Source organism: Mastomys coucha, unplaced genomic scaffold (assembly GCF_008632895.1).
Source record: "Mastomys coucha isolate ucsf_1 unplaced genomic scaffold, UCSF_Mcou_1 pScaffold18, whole genome shotgun sequence".
In the NCBI taxonomy this organism is placed as follows: domain Eukaryota; kingdom Metazoa; phylum Chordata; class Mammalia; order Rodentia; family Muridae; genus Mastomys; species Mastomys coucha.
Genome location: NW_022196900.1, coordinates 108,793,712 through 108,820,539, shown reverse-complemented (window position 1 = coordinate 108,820,539; position 26,828 = coordinate 108,793,712). Strand labels below are relative to the sequence as shown.

The following is a 26,828-nucleotide window of genomic DNA, read 5'->3' as shown; positions in this document are numbered from 1 at the left end:
ACTTCAGTTCCTAGCCAGCTGTTTGTTTGTTTGTTTGTTTGGAGACAAGGTCTCCTGGCTAGTTTTATGTCAACCTGACAACAGCTAGTGCCATCAGAGAGGAAGGAACACCAATTGAGAAAAATGCCTTCATAAAATCTGACTCTAGGCAAGCCTGTGGGGCATTTTCTCAATTAGTGATTGGTGTGGGAGTGCCCAGCCCATTGTGGGTGTGGCCTATCTTGAGCTGGTGGTTCTGGCTTCTCTAAAAAGGCAGGTTGAGCAAGCCAGTCAGCAGCAGCAGCACTCCTCGGTCTCTGCATCAACTCCTGCCCTGTTTGAGTGTCTGTCCTGAATTCCCGTGGTGATGAACAGTGATGTGGAAGTGTAAGCCAAATTAACTCTTTCCCCTTCAAATCACTTCGGTCATGAAGTTTCGTGATAGCAGTAGTAACCGGACTAAGATTAGTTGGTACCAAGATAATGGGGGGTTGCCTTGGCAGACCTGACCAGGATAATGGGGGGTTGTGTTGACAGACCTGACCATGTTTGCGGAGGGTTGGGGTGGGGTGGGGTGGGGATTGTGGAAGCTCCCTTTGGGAGCTTGGAAGTTGAGAATGTTGAGAGCAGTGCAAACAATGGAGGCCTGGCTTACGGAATTTCAGAGGAAAGTTTAAAGGCTCTATCGGGGCTGTTTGGTATTTTGAATTAAGATTCTGTCCTTCTGCATAACTGGCTGAAGAGTCAGCTGTGGTTAACAAGAATGGTTAACAAGAAACCAGCACCACTGAAGCGAAACCTTTGCGTTACTGGGACAAATGATGCTGGTCAGCTGGAACTAAGAAATTAGCGTGATTAAGAAGAGGCCAGCATCACTGAGGTGACATCTTCTGGGACATGTTCCCTGAGAGCAGAGAGAAGCTGTGGATCAGAGGCAGCCACGGTTACACCTTGTCCTGGCAGCCAAACTTGGTCCTCTGAGAGCCACCCAGGCGGTGCTGGTTTTGAAGGCATGAAGGGGTAGTGGAGAGCAGCTGAGGCTTGGCACTGTGAGAGGCCAAGAGGCCATTGGTGAAGGTGCAGCCCCAGTAGCAAGTGAAGGCTGGGGATTAAAAAGGTCATGCAAACTGGCAAGCAGCACCCCCCCCCCCAAGGCCTCAGCATCAGTTTGTCTGCCTCCAGATTCCTTTCCTGTGTGTCTGTCTGTCTAGCCTTCCCTCCATGATGAATAGTGACGTGGACGCGTAAGCCAAATTAAAAGCCTTTGGCCATGGTGTTTCATCACATCATAGTAACCCTAAGGCACAGGCTGTCTGGCAGCCGTGGTGGCCTTGAACAGCTGTAGAGCTGAGGGTGATTTTTGTGCTTCTAATCCTCCTATCTCCACCTACTGAGTGCTAGGAGGCTAGGCATCTGCCACAGTGTTCAGTTTACGGTGCTGGGATTGAACCCAGGACTTTGTGCATGCTAGGCGAGCCCTCCTCCAATGGAGCCACACTCCCAGCTTCCAGGAAGTTATTTTGGAAGCAGCAAATGTATTCCTCATCCAACTGTCTCATGAAGAGCTCTATCCGGAGCAGTGTTTAAATTGCAGCCTAGCCAAAAGCAGCCTTGAGACTGGTGTTGGCACAGTCTGTGGTCTCAGCTAGCACATTCCCTTCGATGTTCTTTCCCCACTGCTATGACAGGTTCTCCTTAGCTGGGGCGGAAACCTCAGTCATTATCAGATCCCACAGGGTGGAAGTCAGGTTGTGAGCCTGGATGTCCTAGTGAGAAGGACATCTTGGAATAGGCCTAACAGCCCCCTAAATGGGAACCTGTCCCTCACCCAACCCCTTGGAGTCTCCAGTTATGTCCTGAGCATGCAGCCTCCATCTGAGACAGCAGGGCCCATACAATAATTTTCATCAAATCCTCTTTCCTTTCCAGGCAGAAATGGAGTAGTTTCTGATGGTCCTGGTCTTGACCCTTCAGTATCGAGAGGCTGGGAGCAAGGGCCTGCCAGCCTCTGACCCTATCACTGTGTCTGTGGACCTTTCTAGAAAGCTCTAGAAAGAGCCCATCCCTAAATACCCTCTGAGACTCAGGCCGGTGGTCCTATTTGTTCATAGGAACAACAGTAGCTACGTCATGCGAGTGGGGCTTGCTTCGTGGTAGAACTGGTTCTTAAGCATGTTAAAGGCCCCAGCTTCCACCAAAATAATCATAATAGTGAGAGCTTTCTCTGGGCACGGTGGCCCTGGCCTCCAAACACATCATCTGAAAGCTAGACACAGGTGGATCTGAGTTCGAATCTAGCCCGGTCCATGTAGTGAGTTAAGGCCTGTGAGGGCTACATAGTAAGACCTTGTCTTAAAAAAAAAAAAAAGTTAGCCGGGCAGTGATGGCACATGGCTTTAATCCCTGTACTTGGGAGGCAGAGGCAGGCAGATTTCTGAGTTCAAGGCCAGCCTGGTCTACAGAGTGAGTTCCAGGACAGCCAGGGCTATACAGAGAAACCCTGTCTGGAAAAAAAAAAAAGGTTTTGTTTTATTTTGTTTTGTTTTTTTAAAAGTGCTTTAGCTCCTGGCCAGAGTAGAAAAGGAGTTAAGCTAGTCTTCCCCTCCCCAGGTGGCCCTAGAAAGGTAGGAAGCTCTGGTAATTACAGGGAAGCCTACCTGTCCATTTCACTTCATTTGCTTGTTTGTTTGTGGAGACAGGTTCACTATGTAGCCCTGGCTGGTCTGGAACTCACTGTGTAGACCAGGATGGCATTGAACTCACAGAGACCTGCTTGGCTCTCTGTCTCCCTAGTGCTGGGATTAGAGACTGCTCCACTACACCCACCCAACCACTGGATGGCCTTTATTTTTGAGATGGGGGTCTCATAAGTTCCTCCTGGAACTCACTACATTGACCAGGCTTCTGGCTTTGAACCCAGAGACCTTTGTGCCTCTGCTCAAATGCTGAGATTCAAAGAGAGTGCCACTAAGGCCTGACAGGTTTTTTGTTGTTGTTTGTTTGTTTGTTTTCAAGACAGGGTTTCTCTGTATAGCCTTGGCTGTCCTGGAACTCACTCTGTAGACCAGGCTCAGAAATCCGGCTGCCTCCTAAGTGCTGGGATTAAAGGCATGGGCCACCACTGCCTGGCTTGTCTCTGTCACTCTTTTTTTTCTATTGGCTTCTAGGGTGCCTAAGACAGTAACCAGTCATCCTGTAGTACTCCTGGCCTGTCTAGGTTTTGGTTTTGGTTTGTTGTTCTGAGTGACTGTGGCGAAGCCCAGGGCTCTCCGGACCTTTATTTGGCAGTGTGCCTTTGCATCCAGAGAAGACTTTGTTTTTGAACAGTGCGAGGTGCTGCAGGGTTCGGAGGCACCTGCGATGCTACCCTTGCAGGGCCGGCTGGGCTTGGGGCGGGGCTGGGGAGGCGTAGGGGACCAGTTGTTTTTCCTGTTATCTGTAGAAAGGAAACAAAGTGGGAAGTGGGGTGTGCGGACTGTCAGTAGGCGGGCTCGTCCTGCTGTGCGCCCCGCCTCTGGCTCACTCGCGCCTAGCCTCTAGGCTGCCAGCTCCGCGGGCCAAGCTGCTGGACCGGTAAGCACTCTCCATGGGGATTCATCGCAGAGGTGGGAAGAAGAGTGGGTCAGGAGGTGGGGAGGGGGTTCGGGTCGCTCTCCCACACGCTCCCAGCTCTCACAGCCACTGCGTCTTGACTTTGGGCGCCTCCTGGCGTCTGGCAAGGGGACAGTGGATCCCTCCGGAGCCGGTCTGCGGGGACCTGGGCCTGAGCTACCCTGGGGTTCCGGACGTCCCCTGTACCAGCATCTCCCTTACGCCTGTCTCTGTGTGCCCCGATCTCCGGACAGAGGCTCTCCGGCGGGCAGTGAGGTCCGCATTAAGTTCTAGACGTCCGGAGAGTGCGGTGAGGCTAAGGTGGAGCAGGATCACCCGGGTTTGCCAGTTCCTGGCGAGGGAAAAGGGGAGCGTCAAGATTCTCTGCACCCTGGCCCTGCGGTCCTCCCAGCCTCTTCAGGGAGGGTCAGGACTGGCTAGGGGCAGACACTGACGTTTCTGGGCCCTCATTCCCTCTCTCTCCCCACTGCCTGTGTCGCTTGCCGCAGAGCTTTGGACCCAGGCGAGGGCTAGATCACTACAGATCTGCGGCTGAGCCGGGGTTACGGCGGCAAAGCCGCCTCCACTTTTGCATTTCCGGACTTTTTTTTAAAAAAATACTCTTGCCGGTAAATCAGCCTGAATGGGGCTCCCTTTTTTTTTTTTTTTTAAATTTAGTTTCCTGTTCTTATTTATACTTCTTCCTCAGCACCCCATCTTTAAGAGATAGGAAGACCAACATGACCTTTTGTGCGCCCCAGGTTGGGGGTACTAAGGTGGCCGTCCATTTTCGTGGCGGACAGGTAGAGACAGACTCCAGAACCCAGGACAGGACTAATGGTGGAGGAGGTCGTGGGTACTCTGGGTGGGAGTGGAGGCTGAGGATGGGCTTTGCAATGTCAGGGCGTGAAGCACCCACATACCGAGGCCTCATCTAGCTCCCTTAAAAGTCCCTCCAGTTCGCAGATGGAATCTGGGGTCCTCTGAGCAGTCCATTGGGTTCAGGTTCTGCCAGGAGCAGGGAGCTGTCAGCTTGCAGCCTCAGTGGAGCTTGAAGCAAGCAACAGGACTAGAAGCAGCCGACCCCCAAATGCCCTCTGAGACTTGGGGCACTGTCTTCCTTGTATGTGGGATAAGTGGAGAAAGAGAGTGACAGAGACAGACAAAGAGAGAGAGAGGGAGAGAGAGAGAGATTCCTTGATCAGGAGTGGCTCAGTATCTGCTCCAAAGGGACTTGGAAAGGAAGGACATAATCCCTGTTCTCATGCCAGACATCGCAGGTTCCCAACAGTGCTGGTTCTTGGCTGTATACTTCTGTCATAGGGACTTTCTCCCACAAGCTTGCCCGGTCTACATTCAAGTCAGCTGTGGCCTCCATCCCTTCTCTGGCTCAGCTGCGGTTGAACTGATGATGCCCACTAAGGTCCCACCAGGACTAGAGACTATGCTAAGAGCAAGGCAGGTAGGGAAAGTCCAGGCTTCTGGGGATGGGCGCGGGAGGAACAGGGTGGTCGTGGCTGCTGAGGGGTTGCTTCCGGCTTTGCTGCGGTTTTCTTCAACTGCATGGTAGGAGAGGGAAGTGAATGTACAATGTATGAAGCAATTCTCCCTTTGGCTGCTCTTTTCAAAATTATAGCTGTTTAGAGCAGTTCCCCAGTTCTCCTCCGTGGGTCCAGCGCCCCAGCAAATGTCTCATTGAGATGGAACCTTAAGAAAGCTTCCGTGACTCCCCAGGGAACCGTGCTTCCCAAGAGGTCTGATAGTGGGGCTGGTCCGGAAGGCGAGTGCCCCTGGAGGATGGGCGAGGAGAGCCCTGAACAGGGCACGTGTTACAGTCATGAATGACTAGCCTCCAGCCTGGAGGACAGCAGGGGCCTGGCTTGTTTTGGCAGTGAGAAAAACACCAGCTTTATCTGGAATCAGCGCTCATTGCAGACCTCTGCTGGCTCCTGCTGTTTAACGATCAAACTGAACAGTCATTGAAGTGGCTGGTGGATTTCCCCAGCCATCATAACAGAAACGCTGCCAGTTTCAAGGTGGAAAAAAAACATCAACCGGGAAGCTCCCCGATCTCTCTTTGCACCCAAACACCTTGTGTGACTTTCTGTGGGATGCACCAAAATACAACTCACTCTACTCTCCTCCAGGGCCAGGGCCTTCCCTGGGGCTTAAGAAAGTTCCCCTTCCGGTTGACCAGGCATGCAAAGCCTCAAGGCTATGAGGATGGGTGAGGGTCAGGCTGCTGCTGGAGAAGGGTGCTTGAGAAGGATGCTGGCTCCCTGTGCTGAGTGTGCTGGGTATGATCTGCTGGCCACTGATGGAAGTGGAGCTCCAGGAGCTCCACTCCTGAAGGGAAATGAATATCATTTACAGAGAACTGGAGGAGGAGACTAGAACGCACTGGGAGTGGGGACCAGAGGAGAGACCCAGAAGGGAAGTGCCTTGCTTGGGGTTCAGGTCCTATTGCGATGCTTCCTTGGTTCCTGTGGCAGCTGTAATAGAGAAGCAACAGTTTTGCACCTTAAAACGACAGATTTCTATCCAGGAACTGAAAGTTTGAAGTCAGAGTCTAAGCAGGTCCGTGTCTCCTCTGGGACCTTAGGGTAGACCTTGCCTCTTCTAGCTGCCAGTGGCTCCAGGAGGCCCTCTCTCATCTGCCTCTGTCCTCCTAGGGCTATCTCCTCCCATCTGTGTGGATTGTTGTGTCTCTTGTAAGAACTCTTGCAGGAGGAAGTCATTTTGAACTTCATTAGTTAAAGTCATTTAACTAATTAATAAGTCATTAGTCATAAAGCCATTCATTAAGCATATATGCAAAGACTCTCAGGGGCTGGGGAGACGGTTTGGTGGAACACACTTTCCCTGAGTACTAGCTAAAGAGCCCGTGTTTAGAAATAACAATGAAACCACCCTAGGTGTGTAAGGGTCCCAACAGTGGGAATGAATACAAAGACAGGGCGCAGATCACTAGCCAGTAAACCAAGCCTGACTCGTGAGCTCTAGGCCAAGCGGAAACCCTGTCTCGGGCTGGCATGATGGCTCGGCAGAAGGGGCTTGCTGTCCAAAGATGCAAGCATGGTGACCCAGAACCTCGATAAAGGTAGGAGGAGAAAACTGTCTCCACAAAGTTGTATTCTGACCTCCACGTGTATGCTGTGGCATGTCCCACACCGTCTGTGCACATATGAAATAATAATAATGATGATGATAATAATAATAATGGGCTGGAGAGATGGGTCAGTGAGGCACAGCACTTACTGCTCTTCCAGAGAACCGGAGTTTGGTTTCCAGCACCCACCTGGGACAGCTCACAGCAGCCTGTAACCCCCCTCCAGAGGAGCCAGCGCCCCTTCTGGCTTTCATAGCCCCCGAACTCTAAGGTGTATACTCTTAGGCACATCTATATTAATTTTTTTAAAAATCTGCTGTTTTTCATTTCTTTCTTTTTGTTGTTGTTTGTTTGTTTTTTCAAGACAGTGTTTTCTGTCCTGGAACTTTGAGATCTACCTGCCTCTGCCTCCCACGTGCTGGGATGAAAGGTGTGCACCATTTCTACCTGGCAAAAAAATTTTAAAATATTAAATAATAATACCCTGCCTTGCCAGGTGGTGGTGGTACACCAGGTGGTAGCCAGAGGAGGTGACAGTAGCCCCTCTCATCGTTGAGTCCCCATGTCCTCCTTGGGGACTGTGATTTGCCTGACAGGGATTTTATGAGATGTGGCTTGTGGTATTTGAAGGGACTTGGGGAGCCCCCATTACCGAACCCTACAGGAAGCAAGAAGGATCAGGATGGTGTCAGGGGGTCTCCAGGGCCCTGGCACTGCCGGGCTACTCTGCTCCTTCGGCTCTACATGGGCCATTGCTTTTTCTTGTGGAGGTCGGAGCAGTGTTTTCTTGACAGAGAAGGGAAAGCATACCCTGGCGTTGACACTTTGGGGAGGGGTGATGTCCGCATGGGGGTGAGATGAGCCAGTCAGCATGCAGGGTAGGGCAGGATTACTCCACAGTGTGTGGAACCGGGCTTTTCCTGAAAGTCAAGCCCCCTTGCTGAGTGGCAGCCCCCAGCCCAGGACTGGGCTTTAGCTTCAGCTGCTCTTCAAAAATAATTTTGCTGGGCATGGTGGCACCTACCTTAGTTTTAGCACGCAGGAAGCAGAGGCAGGTGAATCTCTGAGTTCAAAGCCAGCCTAAGCTACATAGGTTTTCAGGACAGCCAGGGTTATGAGACAGACCCTGTGCCAAAAAACAAAAACAACGAAAAATTCTTGTTGTTTTTAAGTTATTTGTATGTGTGCGTATGGGTAGTGCTGGCAATGTATCCCCTCACCCTACACTCCCCTCCCCCCAGAGTTAAGGTACTGTGAGCTTCTGCACCGGTGCTGAGACCTGACCAGTTCCCTCAGAGAGTGGGATGTGCTCTAACCACTGAGCCATCTTTCTGGTCTTTCTTTCTTTCCCTGCGCAGTGACCTTGGGCTAACTGCCTAACCTTCTGAGCCTCAGAGGCAACATCAGTTTTTAGCATTTCATGAATGGGTAAAGGAGCCAGACACAGCAAGACAGATGCTATCTGAAATGGAGCTGGGAGAGCCCCCTTTACCCCAAACATGAACTTCCCCTTCCCTGCCCACTTTAGCCCCTAATAACTGCTCTCTTGCCTTTAATACCTTGACGCCTCCAGGTACCTCATGTAATTCAATAATATCAAATAATACAGCCTCATTTTTTAGACAGGGTCTCAGGGAGCTCAGGTTGTCTTCAAACTCACTCCATAGCTGAGGCTGGCCTTGAACTCCTGAACTCCTCTATGACAGGCTTCACTCACTATGCCCAGCTAGGCATGTGGTTTTGTGTTTGGCTCTGTGTGTGCGTGTGTGTGTGTGTGTGTGTGTGTGTGTGTGTGTATGCATTTAGGTGGACACATGGACACATGTAGAAGCCAGAAGATGACACAACTATCATTCTTTCTCCCTTATTCCCTTAAAACAAGGTTTCAGCCAGGCAGTGGTGGCGCATGCCTTTAATCCCAGCACTTGGGAGGCAGAGGTAGGCGGATTTCTGAGTTCAAGGCCAGCCTGGTCTACAGAGTGAGTACCAGGACAGCCAGGGTTATGAACCCGATACTGGGCCTTTCCACTAGACTGCCTGGCTATTGAGCTTGTGGGATCCATTTATCTCTCTCCCTACCAACATCAGGCTTCCAGGCACTCTTAACCTTGGCCAGCTTTTACATGGATGCTGGGAATTCAAGCTCAGGTGCTTGTGTTTGCACAGTGAGCACTTGTACCCTCTGAGCTGTCTTCCCAATATCCTGTAGTTGACATTTTGCATTTTGTTAACAGTTTTCCATGTTACCTCCTATCCTAGTGGTCCTTTGTGTGGCATAAGTCTCTAAAACAGGGATGCCATAGGTTCTGATGCAACCTTCAGGGAGGGATGTTCGTGTTGCTTCCAGGCCCATCCACCTACCCCACAGTCCCTATCCCCAAATCTGCAATGGACATTTTCAGGAACATGGACTTTCTCATACTCTGAAATTATTACATCAGAGACAATGTGCTTCTGTCTCTAGAAGCTAAGTGGATAAACCACAGCTCCAAGACCTTCTCTCCATCACTGAATATCACAGCGAGGCTTTGTCTCCCTGGCCCTCTTAAAGGTAGTCTTTTACAATGTATTTCTTTATTGCTGGCGAATTTAATAGCTTGCTTTCTGGAGTGGCTGAGTTCATGTTCTAGCTTTCTCCTCTCTGCTTCTGGGCTGGGTGGCCTCTGGTAGGTTGCATGACTCCTCAGGTGTTCTATTTCCTCTGTAAAATAAAGTTGATGGGATCTGCTCCAAGGTAGGTTAAGTGAGACAAATTAAGTTAGTATGGCCGTGTCTGTCAGCTGTTCCTAATTATTATTTGTTTCAAGTCACCGTTTTGCTCTTGAGATTCATCTTGCTCTAACAAGGGGAAATGGTAGACCCTTAAGCCAAAGGGAGACTGACTTCCACAGAGGCATCAGCTGCCAAGGATGTGGGTGATCTTAGAGGGCAGCCAGCAAAGCCTTTCTGTCCAAATGGACTGGCCTCTTGATTAACCCTTGGCCTTGGCTGTCCGGCTAGAATTGGGTGGTGGTTGTTCTGGGGCATGGAAGTGAGCTTGTGGTGGGATAGTAGGTGCCTTCCAGAGTAGACAGGAGGGCTCTGATGGAGCCTGGGTCCTCTGTGGTCTTGCAGCCTCCGAGGTGTTAGGAATGGCTCTTGTCAGGAACAGAATCCGTCTTGGGGGCTGTCCTACTCTTTGCACGTACACACTTCACTGTGCGCTTTGAGAAGCCCAGGGCGAGGCGGGGGCGTTAGTGGGCAGTGCTAGCGAAGCGTGCCAGAAGCCCTGAGTTTGTTCCCATCACTGTATAAGCCTGGCTCCTAGGCTCACTCCTATAATGCCAGAGCTTGGGGGATGGACACTGGAGGATCAGAATTTCAAGGTCACCCGTGGCTACATAGCCAGTTTGAAGCTGGCTTAGGTTACAGGAAACCCTGTCTCAAAATAAAAACAGAACAGATAGACTGAAGCAGCCCTAGGAATGACCTAGAGACTTTAGAATCCAGAACCTGGGGCTTGGGCACCAGCCCGGCTTTTTGCCCAAGGTGATAGTTACTGAAGGACCCCCTCCACCTACCCCCGCTTTTTTTTGTTTGTTTTATTTTCTGTTTTCATTGCTAGGGACAGACGTCATGCCTTTGCACATTCTAGGCAAGGTGTCTACTACCTAACCATACCCCTAGCTCGCCTAGAGCCCTTTATTTTATTTTCAAAATATTTTACTTTTTAACTGTGGTTGTGGGTGTGGGTTGGGGGGGGTGGATGAGTGGGTATGTGCCCTCAAAGGCCAGAGGCGTCAGACCAGAGATGGTGCTCCAAGACAGCTGGGAGCTGCCTAACATGGTTCCTGGGAACTGAACTCTGGCCCTCTGTAAACGCTCTATGTCCTCCTAACTACTGAGCCATCTCTCCAGCCCACTGAAGCCTTCTAGAAGAAGGTGGCCCCTGATTCCATCTCAAGTGGTCCAGGGCAGCCTCAAGTGGGCGGAGTGTACCATACAATGTATGCACAGGTGTTCCTCTTTGAGGCTGACCTGCTGCTGGCGAAGGAAGTTCATAGAACCAGGATCTTGTTCTCAGATAGTCTACTTCGTGAGAAATTTCTTCTAGGGGGAAACCCACCAAATCCCCTACTTTCTCCACTTACCACTCCATCTAAAAACAATTCCAAACAAATTAAATAGCCTTTACTTTCAGGGTCGATGAAAGGGTAGTGTGTACCTCAGCTTCTGAGGGCTCCCGCTTCAGGGGTGAATCACCCTCCATGAACTTTACTCCTTGCTGTATGCCATGACAGATATTCGAATGAGGTAACTGAGCAGTCATTTGGAAACCAGTGAAGTGTGTGTGTGTGTGTGTGTGTGTGTGTGTGTATGTGTTTTCCAGCCAAGTGAGGCATATCTAACAAGTGGCCAGAGCCTGAGACACTCAAGGTTTCAGGTGTCGGTGGGCTGTGCTTGGTGAAAGTGCATGGACACAACTTCTCCTTAGTGTTCAGAGCAAGAATCTCTGAATTAAACAGACGAAGACTAGCAATTTAGTTCAGTGGGACAGAGCATTCGCCTAGCGTGCCTGAGGTCCTACCTATGCTTGATCCTTAGCATTGAAAATGTGAGAGAGAAAGAAAGAGTTAGAGCTGGTGAGATGGATCAGTGGTTAGGGATGCTTGCTGACAAGTCTCATGACCTGATTTGTTCCCTAGAAATGCATGGCGGGAAGAGAGGATGGTTTCCCATAAGTTGTCCTCTGACGTCCACTGGGTCGGTGGCATTCTCGTGTCTTTACACACAAACAGACACATAGATAAATATAATCTAAAAAAAGAATTGAACAGGTGGGCTGGGCATAGCGGCATACACCTGTAATCCTGGCACTCAAGAGGCCAAGGCAAGAGGATAACAAGTTTGATGTTAACCTGGGCTACTTGGCAAAAAGCAGGTGGTTCCTGCACTTAGATTCTTAACACGTTACGTGAGCTTGGTGAGTGTGTAAACCAGCCAGGTTTCATCTGAAAAGCTGGGACTCGCAGGGCTTCACTGGTCTGTCCTGGGGACCAGACATAACTGAACCTTGTGCGGCTTACGGCCCCTTGAAAAGCTCTAGTTTTTTTTTTTTTTGTTTGTTTTTGTTTTGTTCTGTTTTTTCTTTTTGCCATTTTGAAGTCTGAATCTTGGAGGTCCACAATGTGGAAAGGAATGGCGTTCGAATGACGATGCTGGACGTCCCTCCTGGTGTGGTGGGAATACCAGCCTTTTGCAATTTGTTCATGTGCCTGAGACAGCGTCCATCTCCATAGCTGTAAGGCATGGACGGACTGCTTCGGAAACAGCCGCCCGTGCACTAGGCTTGTGGGAAGAAGCTGGGAGATGGCTGAGCAGCCGCCATAACCTTGACCCAGAGGGACCAATCTTCTCCGACTTTCCCAGCCGCTCCTCTGGCCGGATGGCATGTTCTGGGCGACCCCAGTTGGTGACCTTGCTTTGAAGCTTCAAGCCCTATTTTAAAACTGACATTCATTTTACATTCTCTTCCATGATAAGCGTATGTTTATTTTACTACAGAGAATCTCTCTCTCTACTTTTGAGGCAAATTGCTACTCCAGAGAGATGTTGGTATGTTCTTCTAGGGCTCTCTCTGCTCCCAGCAAGTGACTCTAATCTTAGTTTGAGAACATGAGGATTATGAATGTGAGGCAGAATGTTGACAAAAAATGATATTTTTTTTCTCTCTGTGTATGCGTGTGGGATGCACATGTATATACACCAGTCCTCATAGATGGGGCTGGGGCTGTATGCATGTGCAAATGTGTGAGCCTCGGTGGTGACTTGGGGTTCCTATCAGGAGCCTTCCTCAAGCTTTTCACTTAGTCACATTGAAACAGGCTCTCAATCGAACCCAGAGCTTATCGGCCGGGCAGTAGCCAGCTTGTGCTGGGAGATCTGCTGCATTTGCCTTTGGCCACTGAAACTACACGGCAGCCTGTGGTGCTGACCCACCATCCCATGGCTCTAGGAACCCAGACTGTGGTCTTCAGACTTGTGAGTTGGCAAACTCTCTACTGCTGACCCATCTCCTCAGCCCAACAAACGCCGCTTTTATTATTTTAAGATTTCTTTCTTTTTATTTATGTGTTTTGTGTGTGTTTCCACATGGTTTTGTCTGCACCATGCATTGCTGGGTGCTGGAAGAGGCCAGAGGGCATCGTATCCTCTGAACTGGAATTCTAGGTGGTAGTGAGCCACCTGATGTACACATCGGGCCCTGGCGACGAGGCTGTCCACTCTGGGCCCATGGCCCCAGAGTAATCAGTGGAAACAAGGCAGACAGAGGCTTAACTGATCTTACAGGTTCTGGGGGGCAGAAATGGCTTAGAGACCTGCTCAGGGGAAGGAGGGAGACACTGAATGCTTGCCAGGGAGAGTCAGGCACTGATGGTAAATGATAGATGGCAGATGCAGAGAGCCCAGGACTTTTCTTCCTTTGGTCCAGTATGTGTAGAGTTGTATATAGAGGGTCTCCAGAGACTACTGGGAAGGGGCCAAGTAAGACAGACGGAGGAAGAAGGGGCTAACTGTGGGTAGCCAGCCTCAGGCCGAGGAACTAAGGCCCCTGGTAACAGGACCTATGCCCACTACCGCAGAGAGGGGGAAGGAATAGAGAATTTGTAAATAGTGGATTTGGGGAGGGAGGAACTGAAGCAAGTTCTTACTATGTAGCCTCAGCTGGCTGGCTGGGACCTTTCCATGTAGGTCAGTTTAGCCTCGAACTCATGCCACCAAGCCGGGCTTGAGAATTAGAAGTTAAAAGATACTAAATACTGTAGGGATATGGATGGAGGTTGGAGTGGTCACATCTTCTAAGCGTTATGGACTGAGGTCTTCTGTAGTGTATATTAGATACTGTATATATGCACATAATGCATATATATAATAAACATATATTTACTATTAAATATATTTAAATTTCATTTAGTATTACATCATACATAATAAATATACATATTTATAAATATATGTGTATAATGTTTATAAAGTCATCAGTGGCATTTGTACATGTATAGTATATATTTTTACATAGATTTTTAACTCAAGTTACTTATAAAAGCTTGAAACATACAAATGAGAAAAAAAAAAGTACAAAATAAAGATAGACATGGGCTTGATTCTCCAGGTAGGAACTACCGAAAAATGTGACTCTCACACAGGAAATAGCCCGCAATGGCTCAGGAAACACAGGGCTCGTTTAGAAATGGGTACCCTGTTACCTCTGCACTAGCTGAGGACCATCCAGCACTCTGTGTCTCCCCTTCTGTCTTTATTTTATTTTTTAAGAAATCTTTTTATTTTATTTATATGAGTACACTATTGTTCTCTTCAAACACACCAGAAATGGGCATCAGATCCCATCATAGATGACTGTGAGCCACCATGTGTTTGCTGGGAATTCAACTCTGAACCTCTGGAAGAGCAGTCAGTGCTCTTAACCACTGAGCCATGTTTCCAGCGCCCCCTTCTGTCTTTAAACCTGGGTGACTGATCCTTCTGTTACTGCCAGGGACTTCTTTCCACAAGTTCATCTCTTTTACTAGGAGTCCAGGGGCCACACCCCTCTCTAGACGTCTGTGGATTCTATTTGCATTCTCTTGAACTGAAGAGCCAGGTTGGACATTTCACTTTCGTTATCCGCAATAATGTTTGGCATGGGCCTTCCCAGCAGGCTAGGGGGTTGGTAGTTCCTACTGCAGCCCTGGGTTGCTGTGAGATTATGAAGTGTGTATTTGGTCTTTTCCTCCCTCCTTATGTCTTGTCCCACAACTTCTAAAAACCCTTGGAATCTGCAAATTAATAAATTTCCTTTTGCATCTGATGAATTGACTACTAGCTGCACCCCTGAGGTGACTTAGGAATGGGGCTAGTCACTGGAAAGGCTTAAGTATGACCAGTGGCTTTGTTTTTTACAAACCCTGAGCTGTGACTGCCTCAACAAACTACCTGAGGCCACCCATCCCCATAATACCAATTAAGGAGGAGTGGCAAGATGTGTTCAGTGCGGCTACACTGAAGAAGGAACAGACAGAGGGCTTCCAGGATCCCACGTACTGATGCACACTTTCGGGTTAAATGGAAGGGTGTGCACAGTAAGAAGTCCTGGTCAGGTGCGGACTTCCAGGTCATTATCTCCGCTCCAGCCTTGCAAGGTGGCCCATCTTTATTGCCTGAGGGGACAGGATGACTCTGGGAGAATGCTAGCCCTCTAGGCAGCTATGCCCTAGAGGGCTAGCCTAGGGTGACTGCTGTCATCTAGAGGGCTAGCCTAGGGTAACTGCTGTCATCTAGAGGGCTAGCCTAGGGTAACTGCTGTCATCTAGAGGGCTAGCCTAGGGTAACTGCTGTCATCTAGAGGGCACAGGAAGGGAATGAGGAGACCAGTCTGAGGTTTTGCTTCTCCTGGAGTCCAAGGTGACTGTGGCTTTAAGACATTTAGCTCTGTCTTCAGCCAAAGTAAAGGATGCACAGGGACACAAAACAAGGCCTGGATGCCAGGCTTTCCTCCTGTCTTTAGACAACACCTTTTTAAAAACAAACAAGCAAACAAAAAACAAACAGACAAACAAACAAAAGACAAGCTAAACCAGGGCTGGGCAGTAACACCCTATGTTGAAAAAAACAAACAAACAAAAAACCATAAAGAAAGATGCAAACCCTAAGGTACAGTATTTGCTTCTAGATGGCTGAGAATGGACAGTCCTAGGGTGTGGCACTCCCATTTGGGTGTGAAGTTCCACACCCCTCTACTCTGTCAGGCACTCACTGGAAGCTTCTAGAATGTCAGTTGCCATAAACTGAGAAGGTTAGGTGTTTCCTAGTTCTGGAGTTACTCTAGGAGGGGCTGCAACTGAGGGAAGAGCTATGGGAACCCCTCTTTATGGGATGGCTAAAACAAGAGAGCGGTCACAATTGTCTCTAGAAGCGGAGGAGTGAGCCGGGTGGTGGTGATGCACGCCTTTAATCTCAGCACTTGGGAGTCAGAGGCAGGCGGATTTCTGAGTTCGAGGCCAGCCTGGTCGACAGTCAGGGCTACACAGAGAAACCCTGTCTCGAAAAAAAAATCTAAGAAGAAGAAGAAGAGGAAGAAGAAGAGGAAGAAGAAGAGAAAGAAGAGGAAGAAGAGGAGGAGGAAGAAAAGGAAAAAGAGGAGGAAGAGGAGGAGGAGGAAGAAGAAGAAGAAGAAGTAGTTAGTAGTAGTAGTGGTAGTAGTAGTAGTAGTGGAGGAGTGGCCCTGTGCATCATCTCCAGATGGACAGCTAGATTAGTGGATGATCAGCATCCATTGACTGTCTGGTGTGTGGGCAAACTCATCACACCTCCAAAGTCAGAAGCTTGGTGTGACAGCAGAGTGGGGGAGACAGTCTGTTCACCCCTTTAAACCCAGTCAACCTTGAAGTGGGCCATACCAAGGGCCATGTGCTGGTGGTGCATGTGATTGGGTGGTCCATAAGGCTGCTTGAGGGGAGGATGCAGTCTCTCACATAAGGGTCATATATCATACTTAAAGCCAGCACTATGACCTTGCTGAAGCTTGGTGGTTGAGTTTTTATTTGATTTGATTATTTTTTAGTGTTTGGATTTATTTATTTTATGTGCATGTGTGTATTTTGAGTGCATATATATGCACCATGTGTATGAAGGAGGTGCCCACAGAGGCCAGGAGAGAGCATTAGATCCCCTGAAGCTAGACTCACAGGCAGTTGTGAGCCATCATGTGGGTGGGAGAAGGGAAGGAAGGGGGGAGGGGAGGAGAGAAAGAGAGAGAGGAAGAGGAAGAGGAGGAGGAGAAAGAGGAGGAAGAAGAAGAGGAGGAAAAGGAGGAGGAAGAGGGTGGAGGAGGAGGAGGAGGAGAAAGAAAGGGGTGTTTAGATTATAGCACCAGGCTGAAATCAGGTTTTTAATTGAGACCGGATTCATGGCACTACCTGCTATCTGGTATTTAACAGCAGGCTCTTTCTGCTGTTATTCCATAAGTCACCTGCTCTCTAAGGACAGCTTTGTTTCCTGTGTTTAGCTTAAAATTCTTGCCAGGTTCATTTTTTTTTTTTTAAAACCACCTCTCACTTGGTCCTCAGCAGTTGCCACAACACATCTCTAAGATGATTCTAGAAAATTAGGTCCAGAACCCACCCTAGTGCCTTTTAGGAGGAACTCAGTGACTTATTCAGCAACTTATTCTGACTCCCCACCCCCCCAGTAGGAATTCAGCAGGCCCTTTCCTCAAACAGAGCACTTCTTCCCATTCATAGATGACACAAAACTCAGGTTCCCAGCCATGGGTTGGGAACCTGAGACTCCCCTGTGAATACTTGTAGAAGTTGCCTGTGTGTGCCATTGATCCTTGCTCCTGAGCCCAAGGTCACCCCCTTGTGCTGCTGTGCCTGTCCTGGGCCAGGCAATGAGCAGGATTGCTTAGCAGGTGTCTTCAAAGCCAGGTCTATTCCAGAGCCACGTTCCTGGAAACACTAGTGGGTTGTTTTGTTTTGTTTTTTTGTTTTTTTTGTTTTTGTAGAATCCTGAAAGGATGAACAACGACAACACAACACAACCTTCATTTTCCCGGCCTGCCCACCCACTTCCATGCCCTGAGTCACAAACTCTGAGAGTCTCAATTAAGACAGACCTGTGGTCAGAGCTTAGGGACTTTACCCAGAGGAGGTAGAAGGAAGCTTCGTTCAGGTCCTAATTAACTTGGCTTTTTAAACTAAAGTTGAGTGACTTCTTGAGTTATCTGGAGGGTGAGAATTCAAAGCTTAATGAAATTGTGTGAAGTGGAAGGAGAGAGAGGACTCTTGTAATTAGGTAAAAAGATCAAGAGAAGATTGGAGCCCAGGGCAGGCAGGCAGGCACCCCAGGTGCCAGCTATTCAGGGAACTTCTACAGAAGGATCTCTGACACTCAGAAGTTAGAAGCCAGCCTGGGCAGTGCAGCAAAGAGCCTGTTTCTAAACTAATGAAACAGTATATCAAGGGTACAAGCTATGGTGAGATTATGTGAATAAATATAAGATCGTGTCCCTTTTGGGGAGTGGACCAGCTGGTTTTGTGTCACCTTGACACAAGCTAGAGTCATCAGAGAGGAAGGAGCCTCAGTTGAGGAAATGCCTCCATGAGATCCAGCTATAGGGTGTTTACTTAATTAGTGACCAGTGGGGGAGGGCCCTGCCCATGGTGGGTGGAGCCATCCCTAGGCAGGTCGGCCTGGGTTCTATAAGAAAGCAGGCTGAGCAAGCCTTGGGGAATGAGCCAGTAAGCAGCACCCTCCATGGTCTCAGCATGGGCTCCTGCCTCCAGGTTCCTGCCAGGTTTGAGTTCCTGTCCTGGTTTCCTTTAGTGCTGGACTACAATGTAGAAGTGTAAGCTGAATAAACCCATTCTTCCCTAATTTGTTTTCCCGTCATGGTGTTTGTTGCAGCGATAGAAACCCTAACTAAGACGAGCTGGTACCAGGAGTGGGGGTATTGCTGTGACATTCATGGCTGTGTTGTTTTGAGAAGGATTGTGGGAGGACTTTGGAACTTTGAGCTAGGAAAGGCACAGTGCAGACTATGGAGGCCTGGCTTGTGATGTTTTAGAGGGAAGCAAAAATTCTACCAGGCTTTTGTGTGAAGAGTTCATGATTCTGGGCATCTGGGACTGAAGAAGCACCTGTGATTACCAAGATACTAGAACTTGTAAAATGAAACCTTTGCTTTGCTGGGATATTCAGTGCTGGTCAGCGGGAGTTGAGAAATTAGCAGTGATTAAGAAGAGACCAGCATCACTATGGTAAAATCTTCTGGAAAGTGTTTCCTGAGAGTCAGCAAACAGAAGCTCTGCTCCAGAGGCAGCCAAGGTTGTACCTCAGGCTGGCAGCTGAACTTGGGGAGTAAGAATCACCCAGGCAGTGCTAGTTTTGAAGGTGTGAAGGGGTCATGGAGAGCAGCTGAGGCTTGGCACTGTTGAAGGCCTGGAGAGGTCATTGGTGAAGGTGTAGGATTGAAGGGGTTATATGAGAAAGTAAGCCTTGGCACCAGGGAGAGACCCTATGAGAGGCTAGTGGTGAAACTGGAGCCCAGTTGCAGCATGGGACCACAGCAGTTTTGGAGATACCAGTACCATGGAATGACCACCAAGAGCAGCAGCAGCAGTGGAGTGAGATGGAGCCTGGAAAATAAGCTGTGTGTGCTGCAGGGGGAGCTGGAGAAGGGATGCAAGCCCTTTGGAGGGACCCAGAAGACGGAGACTGGGCCCTGGCTTTGGATGGTTGGAGATCGGTTTTGCTTTGATTTGATTGTGACAGTGCCCCGATTTTTTCCCCTCTTGAAATAAGAAACTATTTTACTGAAGCCTTTAGTTGAAAAAATTAAATACAGCTGAATTAAAACCAAGTATCTTTGGATTTTTAAAAGATTGAATATTGTTAAAGGGCTGAAATTTTAGTGTGTTTGAATCTGTACAGCTTAGGACTTTAAACTTACATATGTTTGTTTGTGTTAGGTTTTTTTGTTTTGTTTTTTTCAGAGCTGAGGACTGAACCCAGGGCCTTGTGCTTGCTAGGCAAGTGCTCTTCCACTGAGCTAAATCCTCAAACCCTAAACTTACGATTTTGTTTTTGTTTTGTTTAAGTTTTATTTATTTTATGTATGTGAGTAGCTGTATAGATATGGTTGTGAGACTTCATGTGATTGTTGGGAATTGAATATTTTAGGACCTCTGCTCTCTCTGGTCAACTCCACTTGCTAATTCCCTGCTCGCTCTGGCCCAAAGATTTACTTATTGTTATAAATAAGTCTACTGTAGCTGTCTTCAGACACACCAGAAGAGGGAGTCAGATCTCATTACAGGTGGTTGTGAGGCACCATGTGGTTGCTGGGGTTTTAACTCAGGACCTTTGGAAGAACAGTCGGTGCTCTTACCTGCTGAGCCATCTCTAGCCCCCTAAACTTATGTTTTTAATGTGAGATCTTTGGGATGAATTAGAAAGAAGGGGTTGTGGCTTAATAGTGATATGTCTGTCAAGTTGATAAGGGGTCAGTTGTACTGGCTGGTTTTTGGTTTTTTCAACTGACATGAACTAGAGTCAACAGAGAGGAAGGAGCCTCCGTTGGGGAAATGCCTCCCTGAGATCCAGCTGTAAGCCATTTTCTCAATTAGCGATCAACTGGGGAGGACCCAGCCCATTGTGGGAGTCCTGGGTTCTATAAGAAAGCAGGCTGAGCAAGCCAGTAAGCAGCACCCCTCCATGGCCTCTGCATCAGCTCCTGCCTCCAGGTTCCTGCCCTGTGTGAGTTCCTGTCCTGACTTCCTTCAATGATGGACTACAAGGGAGACGTAAACTGAGTAAGCCCTTTCCTCCCTAACCTGGTTTTTGGTCATGGTGTTTCACTGCGGTAGGAGAAACCCTGACTAAGACGGGATAAATCTTCCTTGCCCTCCTATTTTCCAATTAGAATTAAAAACACTCATTTAACACATTTTATAGTAACTGTTTCTGATTTCTCCCCGACTTTAGCTCTGTTGTGGTGCTTTCATTCTGCTGCTGTGACAAACCATGTGCCATGACCAAAACCACTTAGGGGAAGAATGGGCCTATGTCATCGTAGAGGGTAAAGTCTGTGGTGGCTGAGTGAGAATGTCCCCCATCGGCTCATAATGTTAATGATTGGTTACCAGGAAGTGGCATTATTAGGAGCTCTATTAGTCAGGGTTCTTTAGATTAACAGAATTTATAGAATATACATATGTATGTATACATGCACAAATACATATACACATGTGTATATGTATATATGTATGTATATATACATATATATATTTGTGTATATATATTTGTGTATATATATTTGTGTGTGTAGATATATGTGTGTGTAGATATATGTGTGTGTATATATATATGTGTGTGTGTGTGTATATATATATATATATATATATGAATGATTTATTCAAGTGACTTACAGGCTGAACTCTAGCTAACCCAACAGTAGCTGGCTGTGAACAGGAAGTTTAACAATCCAGTAGTTGCTCTGTTCACAAGACTGATGTCTCAACCTCAACTAGTTTCCAGTATCTGCTGGAATCCCAAAGAAGTAGATCCCTAAATCAGGGGATCTCAACCTGTAGGTTTCCACTGAATTTGGGTGATCAAATGACCCTTTCACAGGGGTCACCTAAGACCATTGGAAAACACCTATTTACATTATTATTCATAACAGTAGCAAAATTTCAGTTATGAAGTAGCAACAAAGACAAAAATAATATTATGGTTGGGGGTCAGCACAACATGAGGAACTGTGTTAGGAAGGTTGAGAGCCTCCTCTCGAAAACCTGTGAAGGAATGGACTTTCCAGCAAGGAGAAAACAAGCAAGGAGAGATGCTTCCCTCCTCCACGTCCTTATATAGACTTCCAGCAGAAGGGCACCTCAGAAGAAAGGTGTGTCTTTAACTCCAGAAACTGTCAAGCTGACAACCAAGAATAGTCATCACTAGTCCCTCATTGAGGGAAGTCAAGGCAGGAAGTTAGGCAAGAACCGTGAGAAAATGCCATTTGCTGTTTTCCCCTCTCTGGTTTGCTTACTCAAAGGCCTAGGCCTAGCAAGCTTCCTAATACAGCCCAAGGACCACCTGCCTAGGGAATGGTGCCACCGGTAGTGGGCTGGGCAATCTAGACAATCCACCACACACATATCTACCCCCTTCTCAGGTGACCCTAGGCTGTGTCAAGTTGACAAAGCTAAAGAGAATAAATAGCCTCTCCTTTTGTCTTATTGAGCACATCTAGGAATGTGAATGCTACTTTGAGCAGGCTGGCTGAAGAAGCAGGCTGGATCCCCCCAGGGAAGGCAGTGAGGATAACAGGCTGCCTGCTGAGAGAGGTGGGATTGTGTCATAGTGTGGTGACCTGGAAGTGTCAGGACAGAAAGGAGGAGGAGTGATGGATGGGGCAGATAAACTTGAGTGGAACAAGGGCTCCCGTGAGTGGGAGTATTTGGTTTCCTGTTGTTACACTAGGATCTTTACAGAGAAGTGGCTCCTTTTGGCTGTAGCAACCAGAGGGGGAGAACTCTAATTTCTCTGTTTACTCTTGAGTTTTGACAGTAGTGAAACTCCTAGATGAGTGTGTGTGTGTGTGTGTGTGTGTGTGTGTATGCATGTGGAAGTCAGAGGTTAACAATGGATATCTCCCACATCTTTCAAGTTTTATAGGCATGCACTTCCAAGCCTGGCTTCTCTCCAAACATTGTTTTTCAACTTTATTGTATTATTGTTTTTGGGAGTGGGGCACCTGCCACTATGTGTGGAGGTCACAGAACCACTTTATAAAGTTGGCTTTTTCCCTCCACCATTACAAGGCCCCAGGACAAACCTAGGTTGTCTGTCTGACTTGCAAGGCAGCCATTCCTTTACCCATTGAACCATCTCTCTGGACTTTTAATTTTTTTTTAATGGTTCCTATCTTTCCTGTATTTGCCAGCATAGTTTGAACACATTTTTTGTGATACTGATATGTCACCTTTTTGTGGTTTCAAAGAAATCCTGTATTTCCTCTAGACTCAAAGAGAAATTAGTACCTGACTGCTCGGTTTATACCCTAAACCAGTCCCTGGCTTCCATTGTTAAAGGATCTCTTGCCTTCGAGCTTGTCGTTCACTCAGACCTATGCTTTGGTGGGGAAACTGAATTGGGAGGAGGGATAACACTACGCAAGGACTTCATTCCTGTGGGCATGGAGGCCTTCTGCAGACACACACACACACACACACACACACACCCCAGTCCACGTGTTCAAGATTGAGCCATGACTTTTCTTAGTCTGGGTGACCTAGGAGACCCAGGCTTCACACCTTGGAGAATTTAGGCAGCTCTGCTTCCAGATTTGCCTCCTGCAGGCTCTGAGGGAAGGGGGAGTTGGCTCCAAGCGGGGTTGGGGTGGGGGTGGGGGTGAATGGGAGGGCTAGAACTTCAGGTTGGCCACACCCAGCTGTCCTGGTTCCAAAGATCCAGAGGTTGGCTTGTGAACAGCACAGCTGGATGCTTGAGGCCTTGGAGCAGTCTGTGCCTTCCCTGTTTGTCTTGTTTTTAGTCTGCTTGTTGTTTTGAGACCAAGTTTCACTATGCAGCCCTGACTGTATTGGAACTCCCTGTGTAGGCCAGGCTGGTCTTGAACTCACAGAGATCCACCTGCCTCTGCCTCCCTGCTCCAGTGCTGGGATTAATAGCCTGACATCGTGAGGCCCACCTTGCGATATCTTTTTTTATTTTTTATTTTTTTTAAGACATCTAGATATGGTACTGAAGATGTATGGGGACATCTAGACATGGTGCTGGAAATGAACTGCATCCTGTCCTGCCTAATTCTCCTCCTGGGGTGCTCCAGCACCAAGGCTCCAGGCAGAGCTGCTGGGGGCCGTGGGAAGCTCCTGGCCCGGGCTTTGTGAGTCTTGCCTGGGGACCTCCCACATCCTGGCCATCTCTGCAGCCTGGTCCTCCCATGCTGGGCTTAGCAATTCCTGGGAACTTCTGGCCAGCTTTTGTCTTTTTCCCTCTTTGCTATCTTAGGGATGTTCCTGGGACTCACAGCAGTGAGGACCAGTGAGGACTCTTGTGCACCCGGAGCCCCTCCCTCCTCTGAGCTCCACCTTCTACAGAGGCTTAAATCTAAGAACGTTGTAAGAGGACAGGACAAAGCAAGTAGTTCATGGGGCCAGCGCAAAATCAAACTGGTTCCATGATGGCTCTGCTGTCAAAGCTGTGTGAGCTAGACCTGTAGACCCAGCTGCTGGAGAGGCTGTGGATTTCAGGGTCAGTCTGGGCAACTTCATGAGACTATCTCAAAACTAGGGAGGTAGCAACAAGCAGAGTTCTGGGAGTTTGAGGCTAGCCTGGTCTACATAGTGAGTTCTAGACCAGCCAGGATCTCAAACAGTGAGCTCCTGTTTCAAAAAAAAAAAAAATTTTTTTTTTTTTAAAAGGATAGGATGGGCTGGAGAGATGGCTCAGCAGTTAAGAGCACTGACTGCTCTTCCAAAGGTCCTGAGTTCAATTCCCAGCAACCGCACGTTGGCTCACAACCATCTATAATGGGATCCAATGCCTTCTTCTGGTGTGTCTGAAGAGAACAACAGTGTACTCTCACACATGTAAAAAAAAAAAATAATAAAAAGAGAGAGGGCTGGGGATCTAACTCAATGATGGAGTGCTTGCTCAGCACACAAACCCCTGTACTAAAGCAAAGCAATGCAGAGGGACCGTAAGGCTTGTATGGGACCTGAGGGTGCCCTGGGTCTCCTCGTTTACCACTCCAGGGACAGCATTCACTACCTGCCCTGCAGGTTCATAGGTGGAACCTTGGCCCTAGCACAGCACAGCTTTTGTACAGAACTTAGATGTGTTGAGTAAAGGCTGGGATAGATCACTTATTTCTAATTCTTCGTGGGGAACTCCCATGGACAAGACCTCCTGCTAGGAGCAAGCAGGATGCTGGAGCTGAGCCCAGATCAAGACTCAGGGACCACTTGATACCTGAGGACAACTCCAGGGCTGAGTGATCTCCCCTTCCGGGCGATGTCCTGGAAGCTCAGGGGACTGAATCCTGCTTAGTTTTTGTTGCTTTGTTTTTGGTTTTTGTTTTTTCCCCCTCAACTTGACACAACTCAGAGTTACCTGAGAAAAGGAACCTCAATTGAGAAAATACTTCTCACCTCTTGCCAGTAGGCACGTCTGTGGGAGTGTTTTCTTGATGGGGCCCAGCTCAGGAGGGACAGTGACACCCTTGGTGGTCCTAGGTGGTCCTGAGAAGGCTGCGTAAGCCAGTAAGAGCATTTCTGTGTCCTCTGCTTCAGTTCCTGCCCTGAGTTCCTGCCTTGGTTTCCCTTAATGGACTGTGACCAGGCATATGGAAGCCAAATAAACCCTTTCCTCCCCACACTGCTTTTTGTCACGGTTTTATCAGAGCAATAGAACGCAAACTAAGAGAGAGAGAGGCTGGGCAGACCACTAGATCTCACTTTATAAGCAGTGCCTAATTTTAATAGATCCGGGACAGGACCGTGTGCGTTTGTCATTCTGAATCACTGGGCTGTTCTGAGGCTCCACCTGCCCTGCTGTGCCAGACCTGGGTTATTAACAGTAGTGGACTGTGCAGTGGTGAAGCGGGCTCTGCTCCCGCCCCATCCCTGGGATGCTCCGCCTCCGACCGCGCCCCACTTCGCCCCACCCGGCCGCCCTCTCTTGCCCCGCCCCGAGCCGCGCCCCTCCGCCGATGCTCGCTCGCTCACTCACCGCCACCTCGGGCGGGGCCTGCCCTCAGGCCCTGCCAGCTACACACAGCCGCCCGGAGGCTGGCGCCCTCCGGTCACTTCGGGACCCTCCCGCCGTGTCCCCTGGGCAACTGTCTCCAGGGAGACGGAGCCCGCCCCTGCCACCGACACCGGGTACGAAACCCACCTGTGCGGGAGTCTGTGGGTTCCCTGTGTCTCCCCTAACTGGCCAGACACTCTGCCCCGCCTAACACCGGGCTTTGTCGGCCTGAGTTTGGGTGGGCAGGGTGGGAGTTCATCAGGGTTCCGGGGTGGCGGAGCCTAGGAGAGTCAGGAGCATCCAGAGGCGACAGCACCCCACTGGAGAAGCTATTCATATACAGGGTCGAGCCTGCCTGGGATTCCCTGTGTGTGTGTGTGTGTGTGAGAGAGGGGGGGGGGGAAGTGCTGAGTTGCATCTTTTTGTGACTCTCTAAGGATGAAATCCTGGGTGTGTCTCCTGCCGCCCTTGATGCCAGACCCTCAGTGGGCTCCCGAGGAGGATGAGGAGGACGCGCTTTCCTTAGGGAGGACAAGCTGTTTACTTCTCTGGAACCGAAGCAGTTCGGTGCGCGCTCCCCCGTCCACCCCCTCCCTCTGTCCCCCCGATTCCCTACCCATCAGTCGGCACAGCACGCTCTCGCTCCATCCCTAGCTTTGCCCTTGAACCAAGAGGGGCTAACCTAAGTCATACCCAGGCTCAGAGGTCCTATCCGCCTTCCGCCGCCATGGGATTTAGTCCTTCCTGACTAATCCTGGGTGCATTTTTTCCTGGCTCCTCATCTCCCGTCCTGAATTCCTGAGGATGCAATCTTATGTGCTCCATCATGCTTTCTGCTTTGTCTTTCCCATTTTTCAAAGCGCTCTCTTTCTGCACTTAACGTCTCTTTCTGCACTTAACATCTCCTGCACTTAACGTTTCCCTGGCTCTGTCCTACAACCGTTTGCCTTGCCTTCTTAGTGTTGTTATTTCACTGGTCAGCGTGTAAGTTCTTTCCTTTAGTCCTTGACCCAAGCCTCGGGTGGCTTTGGTGATAGTTTGCCTGGAGAGCCCTGGTGGCCCTTCCTAGTTGCTAAACTGAAGGGTGTGTCCACACCCACCTGCCCAGGCTCCTGCAGGGTTGCTGAACTTGCTTTCAGGGTCTTGCCTGGTGGGTTAGAGGACTTCAGCTTGGAGCCTGGGAAATGTATGTCTAGAGTATATACACTTTCCAGGGGACTCATAAGGGCTTTGCTTTTGTCTTATGGAGAAGCCAGTAATTAATGGATTGTCTTGTGTGTCTTCAGCAGCCTTTCCCATGCTACCTAACAGAATCGAGACTCAAGTCATACAACTATACAGGTGCCCAGGAGCAGGGTGTCCATTACTTCTCTCTTAGGGAACAGGTTATTTCTAGGTGTGCCCAAGGTGGAGAGGAAACACCCATCTTCTCGCAGCTGACCTTTTCATCTAACCCGACAGGGATGAATTTCCCTTTAGACTTGGCTTTAGGGAATGAAGGTCTAAAGTACATGAACCTACTTTTACTTTTTCGGCCACACAGTGGAATTCAAACTTAGGCATGGCTTGGATTCAGGAACTTTGCTTTCACAAAACCAACCAGCAGCAATTAAAGATCAGCTAAGCCATGTGTGTACACCCCTGCTTCAGGTCTGGGGATGCCCCCCCCTGCTTCAGGTCTGGGGATGCCCCCCCCTGCTTCAGGTCTGGGGATGCCCCCCACTGCTTCAGGTCTGGGGATGCACCCCCCTGCTTCAGGTCTGGGGATGCACCCCCCTGCTTCAGGTCTGGGGATGCCCCCCCTGCTTCAGGTCTGGGGGTGCCCCCCTGCTTCAGGTCT

General features: G+C 49.0%; 1 protein-coding gene across 5 annotated transcripts in view; it reads left to right on the top strand.

Annotated features, from left to right (window-relative positions):
- The first annotated feature begins 246 nt into the window (after positions 1-246).
- Positions 247-26,828, top strand: part of Pik3cd (phosphatidylinositol-4,5-bisphosphate 3-kinase catalytic subunit delta) — a 68,083-nt gene continuing 41,501 nt past the window's right edge. Inside the window, exon 1 of one of the 5 annotated variants that reach the window (XM_031379506.1) lies at positions 247-366. The gene's annotated coding sequence lies outside the window, so the exon portion shown is untranslated. Of the gene's footprint in view, positions 367-3,238; positions 3,553-23,904; positions 25,123-26,828 lie in introns of those variants that run through there. The other 4 variants (XM_031379508.1, XM_031379509.1, XM_031379505.1 and 1 more) reach the window with 4 other exon arrangements.